The sequence below is a fragment of the Mytilus galloprovincialis genome, chromosome 2 (assembly GCF_965363235.1).
Source record: "Mytilus galloprovincialis chromosome 2, xbMytGall1.hap1.1, whole genome shotgun sequence".
NCBI classification, from domain to species: Eukaryota; Metazoa; Mollusca; class Bivalvia; order Mytilida; family Mytilidae; genus Mytilus; species Mytilus galloprovincialis.
This window is the reverse complement of record NC_134839.1, coordinates 86,022,506-86,046,603: the sequence shown is the minus strand read 5'-3', so window position 1 is coordinate 86,046,603 and position 24,098 is coordinate 86,022,506. Positions and strand designations below refer to the sequence as shown.

Below are 24,098 nucleotides of genomic sequence, written 5' to 3'. Positions count from 1 at the left end.
TCATATCAGAACACGTATCCCATACTTAGCATCCATATTCCAAGTGTTTTGTTTTCTAAAAGTAAATTTAAGTTTCCTCAATACGTTTACCTATTTTAATACAGACTTTACCTAAATGTCCAGTTTCCATTTAACGAAAATGTGAAACCTAAATGCTTCTGATGTTTAACTGTTTCCACGATATCTTTTGATGGTTTGACATTTACGATTACTAATGGTGAGGTTTCCTTTGAATCGAAAATAGCATGTTTGTCAGGACAAAAAAGACTCGCCTGTTTCTGTTGTGAATGTGTTCTCTATATTCTTACCTTCGTCTTGTAACACAGATGTATACAATAATGACTGCACTGATGATCACCGTAAGTACTGATGTTATGATTATACCTGTGAAAAACAAATGTATCATTAGATTAGACCGTTTGTTTTCCCGTTTGAATGGTTTTACACTAGTAATTTTTTGGGCCCTTTATAGCTTGCTGTTCGGTGTGAGCCAAAGCTCCGTGTTGAAGACTTTTATAAATTGTTACTTGGATGGAGAGTTGTCTCATTGGCATTCATACCACATCTTCATATATACATTAGTACATTCATTTTATACTGAAAAAAACATAAGGAATTGAAATAATTTACAGACTTTGATGTGGATATATAAAGATGTCAGTCAGGGTTAGCTTAACATTTCTAATACATTACTAACGGAAGGTTCATACCTGACAATAATTAAAAACCTTTCACATGATATTTATACGAACTGTTGGTGTACTCAGCATTTTTAAATAGAAAAACAAAGGAGATGTGGAATCCGTCCATGCAACGCAATTATTATCTTTTTTATTGTTTTAAAAAAATTATAAAGGTGTAAATCAATAGTTCCTCTCTCTGAAGTATTTTAAAAATTGTACGTTCTATTTTATAGTTATTTGCAAGATTCAAGCACCAATATTTAAATGGTTTTATTATTATATTGCTGAATCGTTAAAAACTGTCCTAAATGATTTTGTCACCGACAACCTTCTATAATGCAAATTACGGTGAAATAATATGAAAAAAGAGGTGTTTTTAATTTTGGAAACCACCTCGATCAATTTTGTTTAGCAAAAACTAATGTGCTAAAGAGAAGATTAATTCATTTCAGAAGCAGGAATGTGCAGAATATTTTTATCCAGTTACACATGCTTTAGATATTGCATTGTATGGACGTTTGGTGCACTGTTCAGTGTAATAGAACTCAAATACCACTCCAAGGAAAATTCAAAACGGAAAGTCCTTTATCAAATGGCTAAATCAAGAGCCCAAAACGCATCAAACGAATGAAAAAGAACTGTCATGTTCCATACTTTGTATTTCCTTATGTATATTTAATAACTAGAACAAACTATTCAAATATTTATTTCTATATACAAAAATTGCACTTCGATTCGATTGTAAATTTTTGGAAATGTAATTGCTTTTAAATTCACCAAATATGTAGACCTCTGTCCAAACAGAGACCTGTGATCTGCCGAATAATCCGTCTATGGATCCTATCAGAACATATATTTAAAAGAGAACGGTACCATAAAACGACAGTCTAAATACCATCAGCCGTCATATGGACACTTTGTGAAAATTCCAGTAAAAAGGCATGCTTCATTAGATAAGTATATTCAGTTCTTTTAGTTCATTATACATTTTTGGCAGGAATAATTGCCTTTATAGAAGTAAAGCCATGTGATATAAATTGTGACTGAGTTCTCAATAAACCATTTGTCTTATCAATATGTTGTTCGTATTCTGTCTTATCTGACAAAGCGTACACTACAACATGTGGCAGCAGTGGAATCAAAGAAAGTACACAGAACCTTTAGTCTGATATTTTTTGTTTTTGAAATTGCAATGGGAGATTCAAATGGGGGAATTACAACCTATGGGTCTATCTTTTGGATTTCAATTGTGGCGATAGGAACAATTATTATCAGAACACTAATCGAGAACATCAATTTACCCCACCAGAAATATGAACTTTTACATATCCAGGATGTTTTTTTTAATCAAAATCAGTAAAATCCTCCCTACAGACAGACGTCGTCAATCTTTATTCCACAGAATCAGGACCACACGACTCCGCTAAGTAACACCCCATGTGCCTTTGGTTAATATCAGTATACAGTTATGTCCAGTATGCCAGCTACCGAGCGTTTAAAACATATTAGTGAAACAATGTTTTTAATGAGACAGAAACATTTCATTTTTGTGGAAAGGATTTGTTTATTAAATGGATTTGTGTTTATTAGTTTATTAATACATATGGGCTAAAACTATTTATCCATGGCAAGATTTTGTTTGCTGGTTATAAGAGAACAGTGTAGTGATTTAGACGATCGTGATTGCCAAATGGCAGAGTGAAATGCACACGAAAGTATAATTTTTTTGACCCACTCATTCTAAGCAAAGACAAGTGATAAGCTGAAGGATTAATGGAAAATATCAGAACAAGAATTTGAGGAGATCTCGAGATTGCTTCTGCTTTATGTTGATCCATTGTGAAAAATAAATTTATAACGGGATTTGTTATCTAATTAGCAACACGACGGATACCACATGTAGAGCAGGATCTGCTTAAACTTTCCGTGGACCTGTAATCACCACTATTTTTTGCAGTGTTCCTGTTGCTCAGTCTTTTTTGCCATGGCATCGCAGTTTATTCCCGACTTATGAGTTTGAATATCACTTTTGTATTTTTCGCTCTTCTTCTTATTACATTAATTAAGGTCATTCATTTGCTTTTAGTTCATATTTAATACTGTCTCGAATTAGTGGCTTAATCAGAGTAGAGTTATTGGCCAAGTCAGTAATATGACAGTGGTTATCTATTCGTTTGATGTGTTTGAGCTTTTTCTGATGCCATTTGCTTATGGACTTTGCGTTTATAATTTTCCTCGTAGTTTGGTATTTTTGTTTACTTTTTTTCTAATTGTGAATTTATTTAGTAAGAAAATATACCAGTTGTCTTGTATGGTGAGGAGAAAGGAGTACAGTTTGGGTAGACCAATTTAAGTTAGTCAATTGTATCGAGTATGCAATTGCATAAGTATTGAACATCTCGACTCTCATGGAAACTCTGGAAAACGCTATTAGTATTTTATAAAATGTGGTTTTTGCTAATTAGTGCTCATAAGTCGAAAACACTCTGACAACGCAAAAAAACGAAAAACGACCAATAGACCAGCAACAGTGTATATCACACAATACAGAAAAAAACATAAGTCCGAGAAGCATGAACCGTTAATGTATAGATGGTTGTGAAAGTTAAACTGGTTGCAGATACTGATTCTTGGAGATTGGACGAATGTTTCGATTCTTGTTAAAAATGGCTTGACCGCGTAGCACAAAGGTAGACAAGACGTGTTCTGTTATTAAGCAGAAAAGTTCATATCTTGTTAGCTATTTTTGTGTGTGAAAATATTGTTTCAAAATCTAATTTAATAAATTGGAATGAAAAGTATGAACAATATGTGTGTTATTCATGGGGGGGGGGGGGGGGGAACTTTTTCTCGATTCAATGTAAACCCAGAGTAGAACTTGGAAGAAAATCAAATGATAAATGCATAACCATCAGTCGTAAACTACATATAAAAAATTCAAAAGAAATATTTGAAAACACAGCATCGATGCTTGCCTATAAAACATATCATATTTTCAATATTGTTATTTGATCGTTTGGTTTTTATATAATTTGGTGTCTCGTCAAAACAAGTTGAACGACCCATCCCTGTGTATTTTCCTGTTCAACTTACTTAATGAATAATCAATTGTAATTGCTTCTATCGATGCTTCTGTCGTTGTTACATTCATTACAGGTGCCGTTACATTCATATTGCTGAAAGAAAAATAATAACAACGAAACATTAAATTATATATAAATTATATATTATATATAAATATACTAAATAAATAAATGATTTGGAAAATACGTTGAAGGTATAAAAAGTCATGAGAATTCCGAATGCAATTAGGTTATATCCGGGCACTAGGGTTCTAAACCTTGGTTTCATCTGGGTTTTCTGGTTCTGAACCTTGGTTCTTTGGTTCGGAACCATGGTAACTGGTTCAACATCCGGGTTGTTTGGTTAAGGCAACCCAACTTTTGGTTCCATCTGGGTTCTATTCTAGATCATTCTGATGTTCCCGTTGAACATAACAGAAGATAACCGCAAGTCTCAGAATAAAAAGGTAAAGTAGGTCAAAGACGCTAAAATTGTTTTATAACATTAAACATTTTAGCATCGACGGTAATGGAAGCTGTAAGGTATTTATCTTCTCATTTTAATTATTTTGATAAGGAAACTAGATAAAAATAAAGCATCGTATAGATTTTTAAAATAAACCGAAGTATACAGTACATTGAACATCCTTTTATTTAATTCAGTCGTTCTGTTTTCATTTTTTTCCTTTACTCATCCCTTATTTACGTTAATATGTCTATAGAAGTTTTAAAACCACACAATTATGACATGTCGTTTATATGACTAACGATATGATCATCTAGCCACTTGACCAGTTGACGACTTGCATATATATTTGATTGCACATTTATTTTCAAGTTCGACTGAATTTTATTTAATGGCTTTGTAATAATATCAGAGTTGAAAGAAATGCACATGTGTGAAGTATATGTAACAAATATTTTTGTTCAAAACAGAATGTTAAAAGAGATCTAAAGGAAAGTGATGATCAAAAAGTTGGTAAGCTTTAATTAGTTGGAAAATAAGTTATAAAATATAATAACGTACAATAAATTTGTCAAATTTGATACTCATTCAGTCATTGTGAAGGGCATGCATATAATCATTCGGCCAAAAATAAAGAAATCAAAATTAAGATTGAATATTTTTATAATAAAATTATGTGTACATGTGTTAATGGCTGTGCTAGTGGGATGTGTATCACCAGCACAATAGTCAGTACTTCTGTGTAGACGCCATAATTTAGGGGCATAAAGTGTTACCCTAGTCCGTCCGTCCCGTTTCGCTCTCCTAACTTTTTAAATTAGTTTGCCTCAAACAAATACTTCAAAACTTATACACTATATATAAAAGAAGCTGGTGCATGAGTGCCAATGAAAACTCTCCACAAGAGACTAATTGACACAGAAATTAACAACTATACAATGTAGCCTAGGTCACCACACGGTCTTCAACAATGAGCAAGGTTCATACCTCAAAGTCAGCTATTAAAGACACCGACATGACAATGTAAAACAATTCAAACGAGAAAACAAACGGTCTAATTTATGTACAAAAAATAAACGAAAAACAAGATAGGTACGTACATATGAAATAAGGCGGGGTTAAACATGTTAGCGGGATCCCAACCCTCCACCTAATGTGGCATGAGTGCCAATGAGAACACTCTCCACAAGAGACCAGATGACACAAACACTAACAACTATAGGTCATATACAGCTTTTAACCATGAGCAAAGTTAATACCGCATATAGTCAGCAATAAAAGGCACAGAAATGACATTGTAAAACAGTATTCAAACGAGAAAATAAACGAACAAATTTATGTACAAAAAATTAACGAAAAACAAGTATGTAACACATAAAAAACGACAACCATTGAATTACAGGCTCCTGACTTACCACAGGCACATACATACCGAATAAGGCGGGGTTGAACATGTAAGCAGGATCCCCACCTCAACACAAAATCTAATTTGAATTTTTTAAGTATTACTTATACCGTTCAAGAGTTATCATGTCCCTTTAAAACATATGAAGTGCTAACTGTTTCGTTTCCTTTCTCTTAAATAAGTCTGACTCAATCAAATGTTAGGAACCTTATACGCGATTCGCATTACCCCATAACACGGATCTATTAAGTTCGATATTGGGTCCCGATGGCGTCACTGTTCGTGAGATTTTAGATGTAAAAAGTTGTGGTACGAGTACCAATGATACAAACGTCAACCCGGAGCCTTGAGATAGGAAAACTGCTAAATCTGTTGTTTACTTTGATTTGCCTCAACCGAATGTTTTGAAACTTATTCACAATGCTTATGGTCACAAAACGGTCAAAATTACGCGAATCATGCATCTATATGTGGAAGTTTACTAAAATAAAATCACAAACAGGGGCATCTGTGGTTAATAGACATATTCTACATTTATTTCAGTAATCAGCTTATTTACTTCCATTGAATTCTTCTTTTAATAGACTTAACTTGCACATTTTTTTTTCAGGATCTCGGTGCAGTTTGGTAACAGACAGTGATATTTCAAGTTAAATGTGACCAACTTAACAAAGTGTTTCACTAGATTGAGCTCTCTGTCTAAGTGTACTTTAAAGGTTCTTAGAATTGAGTTCAGTTTATTGATATGCGTATATCTTCTGTGTGATTTTTTAAGATGTAAAAGCAGACTATCCATACCTACATGTCCATGAAATGAAATCTAAGGTAAAATGATTGAAACATTTTGCATTATCCATCACAACAGGCAGCACATGATGCTACTGAAGCAGTATATTTTCTTACTTGATTTTCACGGAAATTAAAGAATTAAGTTTCATCTGAACCAAACATTCTTAAAAATTGAGAATGGAAATGTGGAATGTGTAAATGAGACAGTAACCATGTCAAAAGAGCAGAAAGCAGTCAAAGGCCACTAATGGGTCTTCAACAAAGCGAGAAAATCCCTCGCCCAGAGGCGGGCTTCAGATGGCCCTTAACAAAATGTGTACCAGTTCAAACTCCAAATCATAAAAATAAACTTACAATTAAAAACATACAAGACTAACAAAAACCAGAGACTCCTGACTTGACGTCAAAGTAATCATACCAAGAGACTCACCCAATATGCAAAGGTCAAGAGTCAAAAAGTCATAGTCTGGTCAAGAGATCCTTGCCAAAAAAAACCAACACAAAGCGGATTTTGAGAATAGGGTCATCGTGGTACACAAAACTAACAATATATCTATATATATATCTAACATATATAAGAAGATGTGGTACGAGTGCCAATCATACAGTTAAATCTCCATTTAATTCAAACAAAATATACAAGTTTTACATTGAGGGCAAAGGTCAAGCTCACATGAAGTTTCTCGTGCCAATAGACTCATCATCTTATGACAATACATCTACATGCCACATATTCAGAAGCAAGGTCAATTGAAAATTATATTTTGAGGTCAAGGTAATATACCGAGAAACATACTGCAACATGATGACACACCCAACGTGCATACATGTAGGTCAGGAGTCAAAAAGTCAAAGTCTGATCAAGAGTTCCATGTAAAAAATACACACAGCAGTCCTGCACGAAAGCTCATTATGGTACACGTAACAATGTCTTATGTCATGATGCACTACACATGCAAAATATAGAAAACCTAGGGCAAAGACAGAAACAGAAGACATATAACTAAACTCAATTGAATGGTACTTGTATTGCAGGTCACTACAATTGCCTTCAACAAAGAATATAAACTCTCGCAACAATGCAAAGTTAAACCTGTCTTTCACTAAAGTTTGAGCAGGATTCTTTGCAAAGATTATCTTACCACTGTTAATTGAGAATCGAGTCGTGCAGTTATGTCAATAAATTAAAACGGTAAGTTTAGACATTCAAACACTAAAAACTAGGGTTTACCATTAATTTTTAACCAAACCATATGATAGTACTATGGTAAACTTATGGAAACACATGCTACAGTCATGAAATTGAATATTTGAAATAGTACGACCAGAACAATACAAGACAGAGTTGTAAACTAAAGAAAGTAATGATACATATCGAATTTTTAATCCCAATGCACAAATTAGAAACCGTAGTTTTCATTTAATTTATTTATCTAAAGTGTACGCTTGGGTTAAACAATGGAAATTAACACTGTATATTTATATAAACGATCAATCTTGTAAATATTCTAAATAAATAAATGATTTGGAAAATACGTTGAAGGTATAAAAAGTCATGAGAATTCCGAATGCAATAAGGTTCTATCCGGGCACTCTGGTTCTAAACCTTGGTTCCATCTGGGTTGTTTGGTTCTGAACCTTGGTTCTATCCGGGTTCTTTGGTTCGAAACCATGGTAACTGGTTCAACATCCGGGTTGTTTGGTTATAGCAACCCGACTTCTTGGTTCCATCTGGGTTCTATTCTAGATTATTCTAATGTTCCCGTTGAACTTGGAGAAGATAACCACAAGTATCCGAATAAAAAGATAAAGTAGGTCAAAGACGCTAAAATTGTTTTATATAACATTAAACATTTCAGGATCGACGGTAAAAGAAGCTGTATGGTATTTATTTTCTCATTCTAATAATTTTGATTAGGAAACTGGATAAAAATAAAGCATCGTTTAGATTTTAAAAATAAAACGAAATATAAATTATATCGAACATCCTTTAATTAAATTCAGTCGTTCTGTTTTTATTTATTCCCCTTTACTCATTCCTTATAATTTGCGTTTATATTTCTCGAAGTTTTAAAACAACAAAATTAGGACCTGTCGTTCAATTGGCCAACGATATATGCATCTAGCCACTTGACCAGTTGACGACTTGCATATATATTTGATTGCACATTTAAAGTTCGAATGAATTTTATTTAATACTGAGCTGCTTTGTAATAATGTCAGATTTGATAGAAATACGTGTGAAGGATATGTAACAAATCGTTTTGTTCAAAACGGAATGTTAAAAGACATATTAAAAGAAAGTGAAGATCAATTTAAGTTTGTTAGCTTTATTTCATTGAAAAATAAGTTATAAAATATTACAATAATGTATATGTAAAATAAATTTGTCAAATTTGATACTACCTGTGAAATTAAGGCATGCATATAATCATTATAGGCCCAAAATAATCAAATCAAAATTAAGATTGAATATTTTTATAATAAAATTGTGTGTGTGTTAATGACAGACTTAGTGCTAGTTGGATGAGTAGCACCAGCACAATAGTCAGAACTTCTGTGTTAGTAGCATAGTAAAGGGGCATTAAGAGTTACTCTAGTCCGTTCGTCCCGAACGTCCAAAAAAAGAGGTTCCGTTCTCTTAACTTTAGTTGTCTCAACCAAATACTACAAAACTTATACACAAATAAAAAAGAAGATGTGGCATGAGTGCCAATTAAAACTCTCACAAAAGACTAGATGACACAGAAATTAACAGCTATAAGTCAGCCTACGGCCTTCAACAATGAGCAAAGTTCATACCGCATAGTCAGCTATAAATGGCACCGAAATGACAATGTAAAACAATTCAAACGAGAAAAGAAACGGACAAATTAATGTACAAAAAATGAACAAAAACAAAAATATGTTTACACATACACAAACGACAATTCATGAATTACAGTCTCCTGACTTGGGACAGGCACATACAAACAGAATGAGGCGGATTAAACATGCTAGCGGGATCCCACCCTCCACCTAATGTGGCATGAGTGCCAAAGAATAACTCTCCACAAAAGACCAGATGACACAGAAATTAACAACTATATGTCACCATACGGTCTTCAACAATGAGCAAATAGATATAGAAAGATGTGGTATGTGTGCCAATGAGACAACTCTCAATCCAAATAACAATTTTTAAAAGTAAACCATTATAGGTCAGTGTACGTGTTTTAAACACGGAGCCTTGGCTCACACCGAACCACAAGCTATAAAGGGCCCCAAAATTACTAGTGTAAAACCATTCAAACGAGAAAACCAACGCCGCGGGTCTAATCTATATAAAAAACGAGACACGAGAAACACGTATAAATAACATAAACAAAGGACAACTACTGTAAATCAGATTCCTGACTTAGGAGAGATGCAAACCATTTGCAGCCTAATGAAACAATATTATAACATCACAACATAGAAATAACACACGATAAAACGAAATTCAAACGAGAAAAGAAACGGACAAATGTATAGGCTCATAACTTGCGACAGGCACATGCATACTGAATAAGGCAGGGTTGAACATGTTAGCGGGGCCTCCACCATCTCCCTAACCTGGGACAACGCTTATTTCCACATGAAAAAAAAAATTGAAATTTGGTAGCGTCATTTTTACCGTTCATGAGTTATCATGTTCCTTTAAAAACATAGAAAATGCCGAATTTTTCGTTTTCGTTCTTTTTAATAAGTTCGACTCAATCAAATGTTATAAACCTGATTCGTAATGCTTATTACCCCAAAACACAGATCTATCAAGTTCGATATTGGGTGGTGTTACTGTATATGAGTTATTAGATACATTGTATAAGAAGTTGGTACGAGTACTAATGATACAAATATCAACTTAAGATGGGAAAAATGCTAAATCTGTTGTTTCTGTTCTTTAACTTCAGTTTGCCTTAACCAAATGTTTTGAAATTTATACACAATGTTTATGAGTCAAAATTACGTGAATCCTGCATCTATATGTGGAAGTTTACTTGTGGGTTTTTTTTCACAAGCAGGGGCATCTGTGGCCCAGAGACATATTGTACATTTATTTCAGTAAACAGTTTATTTACTTCCTTTGGATTCTACTTCTATTAGAATTAGCTTGCATATTTTTTTTAGGATTGCGGTGCAGTTTGATAACAGACAGTGACCAGCATAAAAAAGTGTTTCACTAGATTGAGCTCTATGTCTAAGTGTACTTTAAAGGTTCTTCGCACTGAGTTCAATTTATTGATATGCGTATACCTTCTGTGTGATTTTCCAAGATGCTTAAACAGACGATCCATATCTACATGTCCATGAATTAAATCCAAGGGAAAATGATTGAAACATTTTGAATTATCTATCACAACTGACAGCACATGGTGCTACTGAAGCAGTAAATGTTCTCTCTAATTTTTCACGGCATTTAAAAGATTCATTTAGTTTTCATTTGATCAAAACATTCGCTGACTATGCGGTATGGGCTTTGCTCATTGTTGAAGGCCGTACGGTGACCTATAGGTGTTAATGTCTGTGTCATTTTGGTCTCTTGTGGACAGTTGTCTCATTGGCAATCATACCACATCTTCTTTTTTCACCCAATATGCATAGGTCAAGAGTACCATGACAAAAAAAAAAAACACAGAAGCAGATTTTGAGGAAAGGGTCATCGTGGTACACAAAACTAACAAATACAGGCCCGTAGCCAGGAATTTCCAAGGGGGGGTGGGGGGGGGGGTGTTCGTTGGACTCATGAACTCGACTTTAACAGTCACAATTTGAACAAAACGTTGACTTTAACAGTGCTTATTTGATTTCAAGGGGGGTTCGTCCCCCCGAACCCCCCTGGCTACGGGTATGAAATATATCTATATATCTAATATAGATATAAGAAGATGTGGTATAAGGGCAATCAGACAATTCTCCATATAATTCAAACAAAATATACAAGTTGTACAATGAGGGCAAATGTCAAGCTCATATGAAGTTTCTCGTGCCACAAGACTCACCATCTTATGACAATACATCTTCATGCTATATATTCAGAAACAAGGTCAATTTAGAATTATACTTTTAGGTCAGGGTAATATACAAAGGAACACACTGTATCATGATGAAACACCCAAAGTGCATAGGTCAAGAGTCAAAAAGTCATAGTCTGGTCAAGAGTTCCATGTCAAAAATACACAAAGCAGTCCTGCACGAAAGTTCATCACGGTAAACGTAGCAATCATGTCTTATGTCATGATGCACTACACATGCCAAATACAGAAAACAGAGGTCAGGGACAGAAACAGAAGACATATAACTAAACTTAATGGAACAGTACTTGTATTGCAGGTCACTATATACAAGTGCCTTCAACATAGAACATAAACTCTCGCAACACTTCAAAGTTAAAACCGTCTTTCATAAAAGTTTGAGCAGGATTCTTTGCAACGATTATCTTCCATCTGTTAATTGAAAATCGGGTCGTGCAGTTATATGTCAATACATTAAAACGGTAAGATAAGTCTTAGACATTAAAACACTTAAAACTAGGGTTTACCATTAATTTCTAACCTTACCATGTGATAGCACTATGGTAAACTGATAGAAACATATAATGCAGTCATGAAATTGAATTTTTGCAATAGTACGACCAGAACAATACAAGACAGAGTTGGAAACAAATGAAAGTAATTATTCTAATCACAATGCACAAATAATGAACCGTAGTTTTCATTCAATTTATTCATTTAAAATGTACGCTCGCTTTCAACAATGGAAATTAACACTGTATATTTATATAAACGATCAATCTTGTATACTAAATAAATAAATAATTTGGAAAATACGTTGAAGCCACGGTATGAAAAGTCAAGAGAATTCTGAATGCAATTGGGTTCTATCCGGGCACTCTGGTTCTAAACCTTGGTTCCATCTGGGTTTTTTGGTTCTGAAACTTGGTTCTTTGGTTCGAAACCATGGTAACTGGTTCAACATCCGGGTTGTTTGGTTATAGCAACCCAACTTCTTGGTTCCATATGGGTTCTATTCTAGATCATTCTAATGTTCCCGTTGAACTTGGAGAAGATAACCGCAAGTATCCGAATAAAAAGATAAAGTAGGTCAAAGACGCTAAAATTGTTTTATAACATTAAACATTTCAGCATCGGTGGTAAAGGAAGCTGTAAGGTATTTATCTTCTCTTTTAATTATTTTCATTAGGAAACTAGATAAAAATAAAGCATCGTATAGATTTTAAAAATAAACCGAAATATACAGTATATCGAACATCCTTTTATTTAATTCAGTCGTTCTGTTTTCATTTATTTTTCTTTACTCATCCCTTATTTCCGTTAATATTTCTAGAAGTTTTAAAACGACATGTCGTTCAATTGGCCGACGATATGTGCATCTAGCCACTTGACCAGTTAACGACTTGCATATATATTTGAATGATTGCATATTTATTTTCAAGTTCGACTGAATTTTATTTAATTGGCTTTATAATAATGCCAGATTTGATAGAAATACATGTGAAGTATATGTAACAAATCGTTTTGTTCAAAACAAAATGTCAAAAGACATAAAAAGAAAGAGATGATCAATGTAAGTTTGTAAGCTTTAAAATTAGTTGAAAAATAAGCTATAAAATATTACAAAAATGTATATGTACAATAAATTTGTCAAATTTGAGACTCCTTGTGAAGGGGATGCATATAATCATTCGGCCCCCCCAAAAAAGAAATCAAAATTATGATTAAATATTTTTATAATAAAATTGTGTGTATGTGTGTTAATGACAGTGCTAGTGGGATGAGTATTACCAGTACAATAGTCAGAACTTCTGTGTTGGTGCCATAGTGGAGAGGCATAAGGTCCGTCCTTCCCGAACATCCCAAAAAATGAGTCCCGTTCTCCTAACTTTAGTTTGCCTCAACCAATATTGGGAAATACTACAAAACTTATACACAATATAAAAAAGAAAATGTGGCATGAGTGTCAATGAGAACTCTCCACAAGAGACCAAATGACTCAAAAATTAACAACTATAGGTCAACATACGGCCTTCAACAATGAGCAAAGTCCATACACAATATTCAGCTATAAAAGGCTACGAAATGACAATGCAAAACAATTCAAACGAGAGAACTAACGGCCTAATTTATGTACAAAAACAAATATGTAACACATAAACAAACGACAATCACTGAATTACAGGCTCCTGACTTGGGACAGGCACATACATACAGAATAAGGCGGGGTTAAATTTGTTAACCGGATCCCCACCCTTACCTAATATGGCTTGAGTGCCAATGAGAACTCTCCACAAGAGATCAGATGGCACAGGAATTAACAACTATAAGTCACAATACCGTCTTCAACAATGAGCAAAGGTCATACCTCATAGTCACCTATAAAAGGCACCGAAATGACAATGTAAAACAATTCAAACGAGAATAGAAACGGACAAATTCATGAACAAAAAATAAACGAAAAACAAATATGTAACACATAAACAAACGACAAACACTGAATAACAGGCTCATACATACCGAATAAGGCGGGATCCCCACCACCCCCTAACCTGGGACAATGCTTATTACCACATAACACACAATAAAATTTGAAATTTGGTAGCGTCACTTTTACCGTTTATGAAAATTCGTGTCCCTATAAAAACATAGAAAATGCTGAATTTTTCGTTTCCGTTCTCTTAAATAAGTTTTACTCAATCAAACGTTATTAACCTTGTACGCAATGCTTATTACCCCATAACACAGATCTATGAAGTTCGATATTGAGTGGCGTCACTTTTACTGTTCATGAGTAATTATATGTAAGAAGATGTGGTACGAGTACATTTTTGTACCAATGGTCACAAAACGGTCAAAATATCTTGAATCCTGCATCTATATGTGGAAGTTTACTGATGTTTTTTCACAGGCAGGGGCATCTGTGGCCCATTGACATATTTTACATTTATTTAAGTAAACAGCTTATTTACTTCCATTGAATTCTACTTCTAGAATTAACTAGATTTTTTCAGGATCTCGGTGCAGTTTGGTAACAGACAACGATATTTCAAGTTACATGTGACCAGCATAACAAAGTGTTTCACTAGATTGAGCTCTCTGTCTAAGTGTACTTTAAAGGTTCTTTGCATTGAGTTCAGTTTATTGATATGCGTATACCTTCTGTGTGAATTTTTAAGATGTAAAAACAGACTATCCATATCTGCATGTCCATGAAATGAAATGAAATCTAAGGTAAAATGATTAAAACATTTTGCATTATCTATCACACCTGTACTAACGCAGTAAATGTTCTCTCTAATGGGGGTCTCGTTGGGGGTTCTGATCCCGGATCCCACTTACTGTTTTGTCAGATTCCCATATCCCGCTTACACTAAGTACGTAAGCAATTCATTTTTTTTTTTTGTAAATTCCAGTGTCCCGCTAGACTTCAATTCCCGTTTTCACGGCACAATAATTTGACTTTCACGTGTAACGCTTACAAAAAGTCAGCAATCCCGCGTCACGCTTAGACCCCAATGAGACCCACTCAAATTTTTCAGTGAAATTAAAGGATTCAGTTTTCATTTGAACCTAACATTCTAAAAAATTGAGAATGAAAATGTGGAATGTGTAAAAGAAACAGTAACATGACAAAAGAGCAGAAAGCAGTCGAAGGCCCCCAATGGATCTTCAACAAAGAGTGAAAATCCCTCGACCGGAGGCGGGCTTCAGATGGCCCTTAAACAAAGTGTGTACTAGTTCAAACTTCAAAACATAAAACTGAACTTACAATTAAAAACATACAAGATCAACAAAAAACAGAGACTCCTGACTTGTCGTCAAGGTAATCATACCAAGAGACACACCCAATATGCAGAAGTCAAGAGTCAAAAAGTCATAGTCTGGTCAAGAGTTCCTTATAAAAAAAACACAAAGCAGATTTTGAGGAAAGGGTAATCGTGCTACACAAAACTAACAAATATATCTTTATATCTAAAATATATATAATAAGATGTGGTATGAGTGCCAATCAGACAATTCCTCATTTAATTCAAACAAAATATACAAGTTGTACATTGAGGCCAAAGGTCAAGCTCACATGAAGTTTCTATTGCCACTAGACTCACCAACTTATGACAATACATCTACATGCCACATATTCAGAAGCAAGGTCAATTGAAAATTATATCTTGAGGTCAAGGTAATATACACACTGTATCCCGATGACACACCCAATGTGCATAGGTCAAGAGTCAAAAAGTCATATTCTGGTCAATAGTTCAATGTCAAAAATATACACAGCAGTCATGCACGAAAGTTTATCATGGTACACGTAACAATGTCTTATGTCATGACGCACTACACCTGCCAAATACAGAAAACCTAGGTCAGAGACAGAAACACAAGACATATAACAAAACTCATTGGAACGGTACTTGTATTGCAGGTCACTACAATTTCCTTCAAAATAGAACATAAACTCTCGCAACACGGCAAAATTAAAACCGTCTTTCACAAAAGTTTAACAGGATTCTTTGCAAGGATTATCTTACCACTATCAATTGAGAATCGAGTCTAGCAGTCATGTCAATAAATTAAAACGGGAGGCACTAAATACTAGGGTTTACCATCAATTTCAAACCTAACCATGTGATAGTTCTATGGTAAACTGATGGAAACACATGATACAGTCATGAAATTTAATATTTGCAATAGTACGACCAGAACAATACAAGACAGAGTTGTAAACAAATGAAGTAATGATACATACGAATTTTTAATCACAATGCACAAATAAGGAACCGTAGTTTTCATTCAATTTATTTATCTAAAATGTACACTTGCGTTAAACAATGGAAATTAACACTGTATATTTATATAAACGATCAATCTTGTAAAAAATAAATAAATAAATAAAACTGATAAGATATGCGAAACATACCGGAAAGAAAAGTAAAAAAGTTTATAAAGAATAACAGTTGCAACTGTACTTATATAAAGTGATATAAAAACCAGATGTAACTATACCTAACTTAATTTTAGGGGGTATAAGGTTTGAAGTGGCTTAACAATACGATTACCATATGATTAATATTTCCCAAAGGGCAAGAATAATTTATTGGAACTGATTTTCGAACTTACCCCAGGTATTGCTGATATGAACTTTTGATATAAATCTAGCAAGAGTTGTAAATATTAGAGGGCTTAAATGCAATTATAATTAAAATTGGACTGTTTTTTTTGTGTTTTTTTTTAATTTGTCTTAGATATTGCTGGTAAAACTTGATAAAAACCTGGCAAAAATTGTTCTCCTGAGAACGCTCACACAAATGGATAGAAGAATGTAACACGCCCGGTATTTATATGCCCCAGCAACGCATTGGGCGGGGGACAAACTCACAAGTCTTCGAGTTTGTATTCGAACTACAGGTAATGAAAAATACTTATGTTAACTGTATTGATTATACAGGGGGAAAGACATTTTGGTGAATAGTAAATTGATACAAAAACAGTAAGCAAATTGTTTCTTGCTATCTTACAAAATAGATTTTTGTACAGTAATTACGTTATCCTCCCTATCCCTGCTAATGCTAAGATTTTAGTTAAAACTGTTCAAAGCAATACAAATTCTGTATTTGTTACAGTTTTAATTAAGATGTAATCAAGTAAATACACTTGTCATAGACACCAGGCATTAAATGTTCACCAAACGCGCGTTTCGTTTACGAAAGACTCATCAGTGACGCTTAAATTAAAAAGTAAAAAGGCCTAACAAGAAACGAACAGCAAGAGCATTGCAGACCCAAATTTCCGAATTGTTTTGATAAATACAGCTACGGTTGTCAACGTATTTTTCCCCTAACAGAAGATAAAAAGTTTTGAAAATTCAAAGTTCTATAAACAGTTTACAATTTAAAACATTGAACATATCAATGATCATTCATGCATTTCTGCTTCAAATTTGGTTATGTTGTTGTTATTGGTTTTGGTAGGCGACTTACTTATGTAGTAATGCAACTTAAATTCATATAACATAAGTATTATATATATATACTTTCAGTCCTTAATTTATCTTTAGTATTACGTTTTGGCGAGTTATTATATCAAACTTTGGCGAACATGGTTGACTGAATTACTCAGAAATATAGATATATGTTGAGAGACAAAAAAAAAAAACAACACTTAACAGAAGATACATGTAATAGGAAAATGAAAAAAAAGAAGCAAATGATAGTCCCTAATGAAATGCATTATTTATTGATAGGTATCATAAAATTATTTAGAAATTTTATATGGTTATTCTACGGAAGCGTATTAGCGCCACACACTTTTTTTTTAATTTTTCTTCCTATGTTTGCGTTATAACGCAAACCTTTGCGAAATTACGCAAACCTTTGCGTTAAACGCAAACCTTTGCGATATAACGCAAACCTTTGCGTTATAACGCAAACATTTGTTTTATCTTATTTCTTATTTAAGATTCAAAGGAAACAGTAGTTATTAATGGAGGAGGCTGTATATATTAAAATGTATCACCTTTGTAGTCATTGCAAAGTAAAATGCTTGAATAATTATATCATATCATTGACTAATAATGAGCAGAATAATATCAGAAGATGTGGTATGAGTTCCAATAAGAAAAATCTCCATCTAAGTCACTATTCGTAAAAGTAAACCATCATAGGCTTAAGTACGGTCTTCAACACGGAGCATTGGCTCACACTGAACAACAAACTATAAAGGCTCCCCAAAACGATATCCATGTTACTACTAGTATATATATTACAAAGAAAATTGAGTAAATTGATGTTATACCTAAGAAAAAAATCAACCCTGCTAATATAGCTATAACCGAATATAAATATACTTCCAAAGTAAGCTCTGGTTTGAGAACTGTGTAAAGTAGGTTAGATTCAAACAAGCTATCTTTGACAATAAATGTATCGAATGAAGATGTTTTATTAACAAAATTATGTTCTCTCTATTCAAATTGCTACCCAAGCATCTTAAAAATACTTCATTATATTGAAATGAAAATTCAATGACTTTCTATCAAAGAATCTTGATCATATTCTGAGATTTAAAAAAGATGTTTCCTTATTAATAATTCATTTTAAAGCAGAAAGCTCATTTTGTCTATTTGACCTGGAGGTTTCACAATTGTATGACATTATTTTTCATGTTTTGATTTTTTAATTTAAATATGACTATATACTAAACTATATCTATTTTCTTGTTAAATTATATACTTTTCTGATGCACAAATCAGTCTTAATTTATGTATAATTGCACTTCAAATATTCCATTATTCCTATGCATATTTATTATAATGATTTGGCCTTGTATGTATGTTTCTTTTTTTTTTTTTATCTACTAGTTAATCACATCCGAAATGAATGACAGACGGACATATATACAAAACTTAATGAATAATTGAAATCAAGATATTTGCGTTATAACGCAAAGGTTTGCGTTATATCGCAAAGGTTTGCGTTATATCACAAAGGTTTGCGTTATATCGCAAAGGTTTGCGTTTAACGCAAACATAGGAAGAAAATAAAAAAAAAAAAAAATGTGTGGCGCTAATACGCTTCCGTATTATTCACCTTTGTGTCGTCTGTAATATACTTATATAAAAAAAAAGTATATTTAGAAACATGTAACAAGACATGTGCTAGTTAAATGCTACCAATGTTAGGACGTCTCCCTTAATTGATGTAGCAAATAAAGAATCCTTAAAGTAAATTTGGTTATTGTATTAAACATGTAGAATGTTTGTGTACTGCGATTTAATAATCCGTGGTGACAGACGGCGGTCGTAATCTTAACTAAGAGGGTGGTAAATGGTTATTTTCGTGCAACGTGATCGCCGTTTTTTATTTCACGTTCAATGTGTTTTTACTTTTTTATTTGCCGTTCAGTCGTGCAAGACAGGTGCATCTCCACGTGTTCTGCTTATTTGATTTTACGTGAATCGTGATTTTCAAATGCTTATTTTGCGTTCTCGGTATTTTTCAAATAAAATTCGAACACTTGGCAGGGATCGTCAAGACATAAACCAATTATATCATAAATGTGTTTACTAAATCGGGAATATCAAGTAAAACAGAGAGTTAATATATACAGGAAGACAGTGACCCAGTCACAAAAGGTTCACATCAAAGTATTTATTTTTCGTGCAACGTTCATGACCACCCTCACCTAAATATTCGCTATACTCAATGAATAAAATCATGTTAAGTTTTATGGACACCAGTGTCCCTTTATATCAAACATGTTTAGACAACTTAGTACAGGCCTTTAGTATCAGGAATCTTGGTAAAGATAATATAGAAAGCTCACCTTGATTTGACTTCATATATCCGTATTATAGTTTGTGTTCGTATAAACAATAACGTGAAGCGGATACAACTTAAATCTATCTAAAACATGTCATTTTTCATTATCATCAATTAATCGGATTAATTCAATTATATTGTATAACTGCTTTTACGTACAACCTATTTGTTAAACAAGACCTCATATATATAGATTGAGATGACACTTTGAAGTTTCACCAAACCAAAATAAAATGGAGGTGCAGTTGTAGAAATGAACAAACCCGACTATCTTGAAAAGGAAAATCGTCAGCTCTCCAACACTACTTTTCATTAATATTTAATATGTGATCCTAAAACATAACAACAAATAAATGAGGTCCTCGCTGAACCGAACAGAGAGAAACAGACAGATGACGACACTTACGATCGAATAACTTACGCCCAGGAAAATGACAAAAATTCGCTGACTTTTACAGGTTATCTAAAAAGGTTATGTGATATCTTCAGACCTTTTCTCTACTCATGAGTAAAACTGTGTAGAATGGAAAACTCTAAATACAATCTGACATCTTCCAGCTGTCCATGCAACATATTGATAACCACTTGTCGTGAATATTGACGACGATAAAACAAAAGTGATTTGAACGCATAAAAAAACGTTAGTGAGTGAAAATATTAAAATAAAAAGTATAAACAACAATAAATATATAAATGCATTAGACGTCATCTTCTCAATTACAACTTTAATATATGGTTATATGAAATTATGATAATCCTTTGCTAAAGTATATATTTTTTTGCATTCACCGCCAATGTAACTAATGAATGACATTTCAAATTTCAATTTTAGATATCCGAAAAATTTTATTTTCGAAAAAAAACTATTGTTTTGTTTAAAGGTATTAAAATTTTAACTCGCGTAATTCTTGTTTTCAGAAAATATGTCCAAAATAGAAATAGAAGAAGATGACGACGGAAAGGTGATCGTGAACGTAAAAGGAATTCCATACAGATTTGACGATAGAACAAGCATATACATTACAAGCTTTAGAAATATGTATAAAGGTGTCTAGTAATCATTGGACTATTTCTATTGTATAAATTGAATGTATAATGGATGTATTTTATTATTATCTTTTTCTTTTATAAGATTTTGGTATTTGGTTTGATAGGATTTAAGGAGCAATCTGAATAAAGCCCCAGTCACACTGTCACGTTTTACTACGTTTGAAAATGCTACGTTTCAACTACGTTTTAAATACAAATGTGCCGTTATTTTGAAAGCTATGTTTTACTAGGTTTGTGCCACGTTCTTATAACGTTTTCCTACGTATTAGTTCGTGAAGACCCACGTTTCCGCCAATCATTGATACGTTTTGCTACGTAGTAAGCACGTTTTGTTACTTTCCGCTTATCTTTGATACGTATTTACTAGTTTTCAACTTCGTTTAAATTTTCGCTGCGTTTGTTGTTGAATTCAAGTTTTCAACAAAGGATCAATACGTTTTTTACGTTTCAATTGCGTTTCGATACGCTTCGTTACGTATACTCCCGTTTCGCTACGCTTTCAAAACGTAGTAAAACGTAGCTCTTGAAACATGACAGTGTCTACTTGTATATTATGTACCTATACGTTCTCCTTTCTATTTCAAATATTAGAAATTATGTATCATTACGACAAAACCTGAGTATTTCGAAATGGTTGTCAAAATGGGCGTTTTCAAATTCTTGTTGGTAAAATGTAGACACATAATCTGTATTTCTATTAGAATAGGAGGTGGGAGTTTGCAAAACCATTCACAGAATTGAGGAAGAGAGCAGCTTGCTGGTAACTAACATTTTCTGAAAATAAACAGTCCGAGTTTAAACGATAAAACAATATTGATGGTCGTGAATAGCTCGTGTAGACCTCTTTCATATTCTGTCAAATTTAATTCTAATGCAACAACGTTTGTAACGTTCATTTTGATTGGATAACGTCACTTATGTACATGCCATCAATTGACGAATGATGCAATGGAACGTACACGCAAGCGCAGACGGTTTATGTCAGATTTTTAATACATGTTTTAACGTTGTTTTCTGTCAGTTTCATTAGAACGGAGATAACAATATTGTATTTTAAGCTCCGACGGCATCAATTGGGGATTTGATGGTCGCAAATACCCGTTTACTGTCTCCGCTAACGCGTCGCCAGTAAACCTAATTTGCGACCATCAAATCCCCAATTGATACCGTCGGAGCTCAAAATACAATACAGTTATCTCCTAACTAACAGTATGTAGAATTTTAAATAATCAAATATTGTTGATATACACATTATAATTAATAATATATGAATAGGTTTAATGTTTATATTTGTAAATACTTGATCTGTTAAAAGTCACTGGTGTTTTCTTTACATTTGCATTTATAATTCCTTGTTGATACCGGTTTATGAAATTGCCAAGTACCTTCATGTTTTTATTAAGGTCTTTCCTCTAGGCGAGGAAAGACCTTATTATTAAGGTCTTTCCCCTTCGTGAGGAAAGACCTTATTGTTTTTCTAATGTTTTTTTTTAAGGTCTTTCCCCTACGTGGGGAAAGACCTTACTGTTTTTCTAATGTTTTTTTTTCCAACATTTTTTCTAAATGCCCTCCCACCGTTTCTATTGATGTCATCAAGACCAAATATGGACCATCGATAGATCTCATCATGAGGTATTACCAGATGAGGCTGTGTAGGATTTCATCATCCCCTTTAGAAGTTATCTCCCTTTTATTGATTTTTTTTAAAATGGCCCCCCTTCGTTGTTTTTAAAGTTATCATGACCTTATTTGAACAAAAGTTAGATCTCATCATGATGTGTTACCATTTGAGGCTGCTAAGGATTTCATCATTCTCTATGAGAGTTATGTCCCCTTGAAGCAATTTCTTTCTTTTGCATTTTTCTCAAAAAGTATTCAAGATAGAATCGATTTGAAAACGGCAACATGTACAAGACCAGATGGCAATGTTAACAAACATATACAATCATTTTGTTGTTAACCGTTATAAGTAGTTATTTCCCTTGAAAAAATATACACAATTTTTGAAAAATTGTATCTCGAGAACCGGAAGTCGTAAAGACTTGGGACCTACACCAATAATCTTAAGTTCATGTGACCTTCAATTTGCACCCAACGTCAAAGGTCACCGAGTGCAAAAAAAAATTACGCTGCAATTTAAAGCTTTTATATTAAGAAAACGATAAGAGTTTGCTGCATACTTACAGCGTATAAAATGTTCCTCTCGACGAGCTCTACATTTTATACACTGAGCTCAAAAGAGTCCGACTGTCTGTTCATAAGTTACGACGGGATGATTCTTAAAAGTATAGTATTGTGTGTATATCTTTTTAAAGGTAACAGATATCAACCTACTATAAACTGCAAAGATGATCAGTAGTTCAAGACCTTCAATTTGAGGTCAATGTCAGGTCATGATGAAATTTCACCTTGACCTTCACATTATACTATGACCTTGACCTTGTGATATTTGAAAGGTCAAGTGGTCCTGAGTTGAATGGTGATAGTCCCATGTCTCTACGACTTCCGGTTCTCAAGTTTTGTATTGCATCATATATTTGATGATTAATTGTGACCTTGGTGAACTTTGAAATTGTCCCAATTCTTTTTCTATAATGTTGTCCTTCAACTGTAGATCATTTATCATTTAACAGATTTGAGATATCTATTGTCGTTTTAGAGATAATGCAGTTTGAAGTTTTGCGAGCGGAGGCATGTATTTCTGAATCATCAAGAGCTTACCACTTAAAATGTTTTAGAAATTGAAGAGGTTGACATAGTTATATGTTTGACCAAATACCAAAAACATTCCATGGAAAAAAACACCAAAAAATCAATTTGAAATTTTCAAGTTTTGCATTGACTTTGTAAGTTTCATAACTTCTATTTATATAGTTGATATTGCATCATTATTTGCACTTTGTCAAATGGGGTCATCTGATATATCAAATTGAAGGTCTTAATAAACTCTACTTAAAAATGAAAAATTTAAACCCCCTTTTCATCCCAGGGGGACGGGTGGGGTCATTTAGTGCAAAAATTCAAATTTCTCAGATGGTAAGGTTGTTGCATATCAAATGAAAGAACATAAAGCGTACATTTCAAATTGCAAATTGACGTCCCCCAAAAATGGGTTGGATGGGGTCATTGAGTGCAAAAAATAAATTTTCTTTTACTATAGGGTTGTTGTATATCAAATGAAAGGTCATGATGTGTACATTTGAAATATCAAATTCCCAACCTCCAAAAATTGGTTAGATGGGGTTATTAAGTGCAAAAATAAAACTTTTTAGAACATGGCGTTGTCGCA

General features: G+C 33.4%; 1 long non-coding RNA gene across 1 annotated transcript; it reads right to left on the bottom strand.

Annotated features, from left to right (window-relative positions):
• Window positions 1-308: 308 nt before the first annotated feature.
• LOC143062446 (uncharacterized) lies at window positions 309-19,850 on the bottom strand. The gene is made up of 3 exons (XR_012974756.1): window positions 19,764-19,850; window positions 3,777-3,859; window positions 309-384 (listed from the first exon to the last, which is right to left on the bottom strand). It is a non-coding gene; the product is annotated as an uncharacterized LOC143062446 (long non-coding RNA).
• Between the last annotated feature and the right edge of the window lie 4,248 nt (window positions 19,851-24,098).